The sequence below is a fragment of the Lactuca sativa genome, chromosome 4 (genome assembly GCF_002870075.4).
Source record: "Lactuca sativa cultivar Salinas chromosome 4, Lsat_Salinas_v11, whole genome shotgun sequence".
NCBI lineage: Eukaryota > Viridiplantae > Streptophyta > Magnoliopsida > Asterales > Asteraceae > Lactuca > Lactuca sativa.
This window is the reverse complement of record NC_056626.2, coordinates 333,039,446-333,047,732: the sequence shown is the minus strand read 5'-3', so window position 1 is coordinate 333,047,732 and position 8,287 is coordinate 333,039,446. Positions and strand designations below refer to the sequence as shown.

At 39.3% G+C, this 8,287-nt stretch overlaps 1 pseudogene; it reads right to left on the bottom strand.

The window, feature by feature from the left end:
• Positions 1-765, bottom strand: LOC111917878 (cysteine synthase 2-like; annotated as a pseudogene).
• Positions 766-8,287: the final 7,522 nt, after the last annotated feature.

The following is an 8,287-nucleotide window of genomic DNA, read 5'->3' as shown; positions in this document are numbered from 1 at the left end:
TTGGGGATGTCACATATCTTTGACAACTTTGTGAATAATTCTCGAATCATTCTCATTGCCTACTGAATATACATGTATGGCTGAGTGAAAGGACCTTAACAATCAATCAAGAAATTGTAATCCTTTTGCAAAGCGTGTCAAGCCATGTTGAGAGAGGTACTCCGGGTTACAAAACTTGCACAAATGCCTCATCCCACCATCACACAAAATTGTTACAATCGTATGACCTGGACCCAACAATTTAGCCACTCTCATAGCTCCAACATAGTTCATTGCTGAAGAACTTCCAACAAATAGCCCATCATTCTTTAAAAGGAATATGATGATAAAAAAAGGAACAAACAAATCGTATTACAACTCACAAAAACAAAATAATTTTGACAAACTTTCAATCGTACATTGACATATCCACAACCTCAATATCAGTACCCCTAAAAGCTACATCAAGTCGAGCCATATTGAAATTATCAGTCAATCTGTTGATCCCTATTCCTTCAGTGACAATATCAAATTGGTTCTTTAACCTCTTCCCTTCAGCCTCTTCTCTTTTATACATCACTCCTCTTGTAACTTTGTTAAACAATCCAGAACCAAGAGGATCCACAAGATAACACTTTATCCTTGGATCATTTTCCTTTAGAAATTAAGAAACACCAGCGATAGTGCTACATGTCCCTGCAGCTGAAACAAAAGCATGTAATTCGCCTCCTATCTCTCCTATATCTCAGGCTCGGTTCCTTCATGATGAGATCTATAGTTTGCCATAACATAAACGGACTCATTTCCTATCCCAAAAATTATAACTTCTCTTGCAAAGTATTCAACATTAGTCAACGTATTAGTCACAGATTTCAAAACAGTCCGCCTCACTTAATCTTGAAAAAACCCATTGTTCCATGTGGTATTCCCACAAACAACATTGTCATTAGGTCCATAATACTCATCAAAGAAACTATAATTCAGGAATCCCCTAAAATAGCCATCGAGATAAACCGTAGCAACAGTATAAGAAAAGCAACGGGATACAAGATAATGTGTTGAATCATAGCTGATGATGCAATCGCTTGTAGAAAAGTCACCATAGCATTGAGAAAGCCCAAAATTAGCATCGGGTCATGTGCCTGAATTTGTTGTTCCAAGAAGAGAAGATTGTACTTGGGTGCCAATTTGTTAGGTTGTTTGGGTGAAGTTTGAACTGAACAGTATTGGGTTATTTTCTGTCAGATTATTGCATGATAACTGGCTCATTTGGTTTCTTGGAACACCCTCTGATGTAGTTACTATAAGTAAAAGTATGATAAAGTTGAGAAGAATATATTCCATTTCTATCGATTTCTTCAAAGCTGAAGTAAATTGAACTTGTTGATGTGGGTTGACTGTGAGAATATGCTATATGGTTCGCTTCCTTCTTCATTTGCTGACGGAATTGTTAAAATAGCTTTTCTTCAGGTAGTGAGGCTGTTGAACAATCAATTGTAAATTAGGTAAATTCTTTGAGTTGAAGCAAAGATAAAGATGATGCTATTATACACCATATTTAGAGAAAGAGACATGTTAGAACCCCTAAATTTGATAGAGAAGATCGACCTAACCTTTTCAATTATTTTAAGAGCGACTCTGTCTTTAACACTTCCTCCAGGATTCAAAAATTCTGCTTTCGCAAGAATCTGCTTAACAAGGAATTATAAAGGCATGATTACCATCGGCAAAAACCATAACACAAACTAATGTATGTAAAATGAAAAATAGACGAGATTACTTCTCTCCAAGTCGTATCGGAAAGACTAGTAATCCGAATGAGAGGGGTGCTGCCAATCACACTGACGAATCCAGTTCTCTTAAACTTCTTCTTGGTTTGGGTTTTTCCTCTCGAATGAGTCGTAGCACAATGTTTATTGGATATAACGTAAAGAGAACATAGGAAAACATAGGGTTATGCTATCTCGCAGTGGTCAGAGAACTCTAATGAAGATTAGTTTTTGATATAATGGATCTTCGGTGGTGGTGTTTGGCGGTGGTAATTAGGGAGGAAATCAATGATTGAGAGATAGAGAGAGCAGATATATTAGGTTGGCGTAGTGGTGGTCGATGAAGGAAATAGTGGTAAGCCATCGAAGGCATTGGTTGTTAACAGAGGTAAGTTGGTTGTTAGAGGGCGGACGGAGGCGGTCGACATAGATGGGATGATGTGGGCTGAAGTGTTCATTCCCAGAAGTTGAATGAAGATCAAAGGGAGGCCGGATAAAGAGAGCGAGAGAGATAGGGCAGATGCTGACGTGATTGAATCACTGGGTATGGATTATGTTATTCTTTTCTTTATTCCTAAATGTCGTGATTCTTTTTCAAGAAAATTCCCCTGTGTCGTTTCTTTTCTATGTATTTACAAAAATACCATAAAGCATCATAACCATCATATATTTTGATCTAACGATCATCGTTTGGTTCTCAGGTTCTCGAGAATATATAAGTTTTCAAATGATCCATCCTATATATATATATATATATATATATATATATATATATATATATACACACACACACACACATTTATATTTATATTTTAGTGGATATATATAAAAAATGGAGTTGAAGAATCAACCCCTATTGTGATATGTCGGAGATGGTAGGATGGAGATCAAGGGTAGGTGTTGAGCTGGTTCCTTCTCCTAGTATCACAGTACAAAAAAAAAAATGATCGTTAGACAACGTCCGAGAGTGGTTCCCAGGACGAAGCTCCGACAACGAATTTAGAATTAGATCTGAGAGAGGATAGAGAATGTCTAAGAGAAAAAGAGTCTATTCCTCTTCTCCATGGGGAAGAAGGGTTCTTTTATACCTGATCGAGATGCATGTACCTCCTAACTGATTTTGTTGAGCCTTCCCTCATGAGACGAGATGTGGCGGATCTGTATCGAAGGATCCCCCATCACGTTTTTCTATATCATTCCCCCATTGGCTAGAGGGGAATCTTCGATAAAATGATGACCGTGGTTATCGTCAGATACACAAGTGGAGCTCTCTGATTGGCTCCACATTTTCTGGGGTATTTCTCCTGGGGAGAAGAGGGTAAGCCACAGTTCAGCCCCTTACCTGCCATACCAGGGAGTCCATGCAGGCGGAGGCCCGACCCTGGCCTCAGACTGGATATGACCAGACTCTAACTAGACCAAGCTTGGCACTAGTTTAACTTTTCTACTTTAACTTTTTTCCTGAGGGATAGGTTAACAAGTACCTTAGGCTTGTAGGCATGCGTTAGCTTGGTAGTGTCACCGTTCGAGCCTACATTACAACACGTGTATGTCAGAGATTATTTATGGCATTCAACAGAGTTAGACAACATCGTCAATATGTGTCATATCTATCATGAGACAGTTTGTGACACTAGTTTTATCTTTAAAATCCCCCCTTTACTCAAGACTTGTCACCCTTGCCTTATTTTCTTGCTTTCGTTGTAGCGAATCAGTCATTTTGTGTTTTTTTTTCTTTTTCATCATTCATCCGTTCTTAATGATGGATCATTACGTAAGAGTCCCCACTATAGTGGAATTTTGACTACCACAAGAACAATTTGGTTTCTTGCTAGAGCATGGTGTGATGATTCCGGTGAAGGGATCATCGATCTATGACTACTCTCGAGGGAAAGTGGAGGTTCCTGTTCCTTTGTTTGAAGTAGTGTTACGCCTACCAACGTCTGACTTCTTTGATATGATTGTTCACCACTACGACTTTTCTGTTGACGAACTAACCCTAAGTGCCGTCAATAAGATCGTGGGGTTCAAATTGATATGTCGGTCTCTGGGTTGTATACCCACTTTTTGTGTCTTTAGTTACTTCTTTTGTGCGTCTACCAAATTTGGAGTCCGCACACTGGCGAAAAGGTGGGTCATGCGTCAGTTGATCATTGAGCAAGATAATCCGAAGAAAATTTGGCAGAGACAATGGCTCTGGGTCAACCAAAACCTTACGGGGCAGGGGTTTCATAGGACCCGAGACTTTCCCGACCATCTCTCCAAGCTATTCGGGGATAACCTAGTTCTTGGCAAATGATTGGGAAACATTACTGTCGTCGAGGAGAACTGGAAGGATTTCATCCTTGTCGCAGCCGGCATGAGTGTTGCCTGGAGGGCGCATGGGAAGATGGCGCAATTATTCTTCGTGAGAGATGGTATTTGTTCACCCACCTTTTTTTTACAAGAATAAGAACAAAGTATTTTATTGGTCTATCAGTTCTCATTCTTGGTGTTTGTGTTTGCAGGTGCCGAAGCCAAGATTTCCTTGGAGATGGCCTAGTGTGTCCATTATCGAGGTAAGCTTTGTCACCGTGAGGTTGACCTTGTGAAGACTCTTCCCCCTCCCGTATCTGAAAAACATATCTGGGAGCTTGATGGATTGCTCCCGGAAAAAGGGGGAAATGTTGGTTCTAGCGGACCTGCCTTGTCTTCTCAACCGGGTGTTGGGGCAACTTTCCTAGCCCGTTCTCTGGCCTCTGCTTCTACCGATATTCTTGTGGTCGGTCAAGCAGGAAAATGTACTACTCTTATCCAGAGAAAACGAAGTGTGCGCATGGTGCTGTCGTCGGACGAAGAGACCGAATCCGATGACATAGGCCTCCGTCCTCGTAAGAGGCAAAACACAGTGTTTGCGCCCAAGCTTCTTGGTGGTATTGGGGGTGTTCTTGGCGATGGGTTTTCTGTGCTCGGGAGGAAAGAGATAATAGTTGTGCCCACTTCTTCAAATACACTGCCTTCTCTGTTTCACATCTGATCCCGGTGCCTGTTCTGTCCTTGAAGGTGCATTGGGCATGTCAGGAGGCTTTCCTTCATCGGATATACCTTACATGGTTGAAAAAATGAGGGTTGCGTCCCATCCCTTGTCTTCTGAAGCTTACGTTCCAAGCTGGGCGGTTATTAAAGACTCATTATTTTCGGAAGACAATGATGCTCAAGAGTGGAGTTACTGTGCTCATCCTCCGGCTACAATGAAGTTGCTTGCGGCCCAATCGGCAGCACACATGGCTGACAGCCTTCGGTACGCAGCTGCTCAAACTTTTTCCCTTATGGTTGCTGCCATTGACCGGGTTTGCTTCCATTGCATAAATGAAACTCAGCTGAAAACATTGCAAGATGTTGTTGCTAGCTTAAGGGGGGGGGGGGGGGGGGAGGGGGACTCCGTGATTCAGAGGCAGAACATTGGAGGCTATCAGAACAACATTGCATAGTGGCCGGTGAGAAGGCTGCTTTGGAAGATCATGTGGCCACTCTGGAAGACCAAGCGGAGTGACTTGAACTAGCCTGTGCCCGGGTTGACGGTGTTGTTGCTCGTGGCAACTTTCAATGGGTGTTGGAAAAAGGTGTGGTCCAAGTAATCGATACGGTTATAGGAAGTGCGGAATTTGTCAGTGGGATCCAAGGCTTACAACAGGCGTGTGAGGCCCTTGGACTGGAAAAAGGGAAACAGTTGGCCCGTCCTCCGACGACTTCTAGTGAATTTGTAACGCCCGTAGATCCGGGCTAGTCAATTTAGAGATAATAGGGATCAAAAAAGACTATTCAAAAAAATATTACTTAGAATAAATAATCTTAAACGAGTTGTAGAATATGTCTCAAGGGTTCTGTACATATAAAGAACGCCGAAATCCGAGTTATAACGAAGAAGTTATGGTCCGTCGAAGTTTTACGGCAAAACTGGCACGACACCGGGAGATGTAAATAGTGAATTTTTGATAAACGACTTTTTAGCCTATTAGATCTAAACAAAAGTTGTAGTATATGTTAAACCGAGAGCATACAAAAAAAGAACGTCCAAATCTGACTTCGTATGAGGAAGTTATGAATTTTCTAAGATTTGGCATAACAGTACACGGCCCGAAACTAGAATTTTAGTTCGAGTGGTTTTTGGCCTACGCGACCTACATGACAATTTAAGATCTCTTTAATAGGAACTCAACGGTAAAAAGACAGACGAAGATAGAGTCCGTATGTAGAAGTTATGAATTTTACGTGGACATTTAGCATTATAATCTTGTCGTACTATTAAATTTAAGATCGGTCGAGAATTAGCCGATGGAGTCAAAATGCAAGTAGTAGATCTTATTTTTACCCACGTGTGGATATAAAGAACGTGAGAAAAAGAGATTGTATGTGAAAGTTACGAATTTTAGAAGTCGGAAGTGTGATGTGCGAAAATGGGTGATATGGCACAATCTTGGCCATTGCTTTCTTCCAAAGTCTTGCCACTAGATGGTGACATGTGGCACCAATTTCAACTATTTTAACCCTATAAATAGAACCTCTCCCACCCTCATTTTCTTCACACCTTTCCTATTCTTTCTTCTCTTTACTCTCTCTCTCTAGAACCTCTCTCTAGCCTCGAAACCCCTCGAAAAGCCTAGGGAACCTCCCTAGCACGAGGTGGAAGCCCCGGAGTGCTCAATGGCTCCGAGAAGAATAGTTTTTCTACTCTGGAACGCTGATCCAAGCATATCCCGGTTTTCTATAAAACCCATTGTAAGTGAACTACGCCTATGCTATTTTTAATATAGCTTTTATTTAATCATAGTAACGTTATTAGGAACTTATAATAAGTACTTGGGCTATTATTATGGGTTATATAAGTATTGTTTAACGCTTATATAATAGTAATATAGCTAGACTATTAATTAGTCTCGACGAATAATAGACTAAACTCTAGTGGTAATAATACTAGGTTTCGTTGAATCACACCTTAGATGGAAGGTAGAAGAAGAATCGCCATTAGAAGCTCTGTAGAATGCTTCACATGTATCTGGAACAGAAGTGAGAAGAGTGTTCATCTTATTTCCCTTTTTTAGATATTTAATCCCTCTAATTTCTCGTTTTTGTCAAAAATGGTCCATTCTTCTAATATATGTGACTTTTCTTTGAGAATAGACATCCTAAGTCCCTCTCCATACTTTCCATAACTTTTTTTATTCACTTCCATTAGTTGAGTCAACCCTTGCTCCAACATTCTCTGCCAAATTGACACTTTTGGTCCCTAAACTATGAATTGTTAACATTTCAACCTTTAACTTTCTAAACTTTATATCAATTAATGATATAATTAACATTTAAGTGACTTAATTATGTAAATCATCCTTTTTTAATTACTTAATTAATTTAAGAAGCTTATATTAAATTTTAGGATGTTACAATTATCTACCCCTTAAAAGGATTCCGTCCTCGAAATCATATTGCAAGCCATCTCATTAGATTTCCGTCCCATCACTTTCTTAGTTCTTCGATGTCCACGTCCCCTTGGTCGTTATCATTGTTATAACTCATTATAATAATCAATATTACATCATTAGGGGTTATTAACTCTCTTGGACACTTTTACACTTTTGTCCTTTTTTGAACTTTTAACACATCATGCAATAAGGTTATCCAACCTTAAGTCAACATTTGTCTATTTCTATACTTAGGTCCTAATTTTCCTAAGTATCTCCCATCATGCTCAAGCATGTCACCAATATTCCAACCTTTACTAATTCCATCAGTAAATCATTTCTCAAACTTAGCTCCAAAAATATCTTTTCAACTTGCTCTTTTTAACTTTCTCTAGTATCAAAGTCTTAAACTTAACATAGTGTCGTCAACTTGGCTTAAATGCCTACTAGATCACGATTTGCAAGGTCAATATGCTCACATCTTTTATGGTGTACATATCAAAACACATTATGGTAACCATAACTTTTCATTTCAATAATTTATTTTCTATACTTCTCATTCTCAGTTCATTGCACTCCACTAAGACCTTACTCATAAAACATGATATTTATACAACAGTGCATTACACATTCTAATTTTAAGTTTAATTTTAAGCTTTAATTCATTATATTTTATCACTTAGGTCCCACCAATACTTTTACTCCAATTCCCAAAGGTCTTACTGTAAAGTCACAAAAAAAACTAACACTTTACCCTCAACAAGATTTGCAAATCAATTCATACCTACGATACTTTCCTTCGGCGTTATCCAGAAGATAACCTAATATGTATATCATTCTTTGTATACTACTTGTGTACCAATGAGTATCATGCCATCCAGGTATAAATTTACTTCATGAACCTTGTCCTTGTCCCTTTTCATTCACTTTATTTGACGTGTCAAAACCAAAATCTAATTTCATGGGTTAGCGCACTCTTTAGGCCTACAATCCCTAACACACCATGATAAGAAAATCTGAAGCACATGGTGTTGTTTCAACTCACTTTCAGAATCTTGTTAGGTCCAGATTGTCTCGTTACTTGTAACTTGATTCTACCTC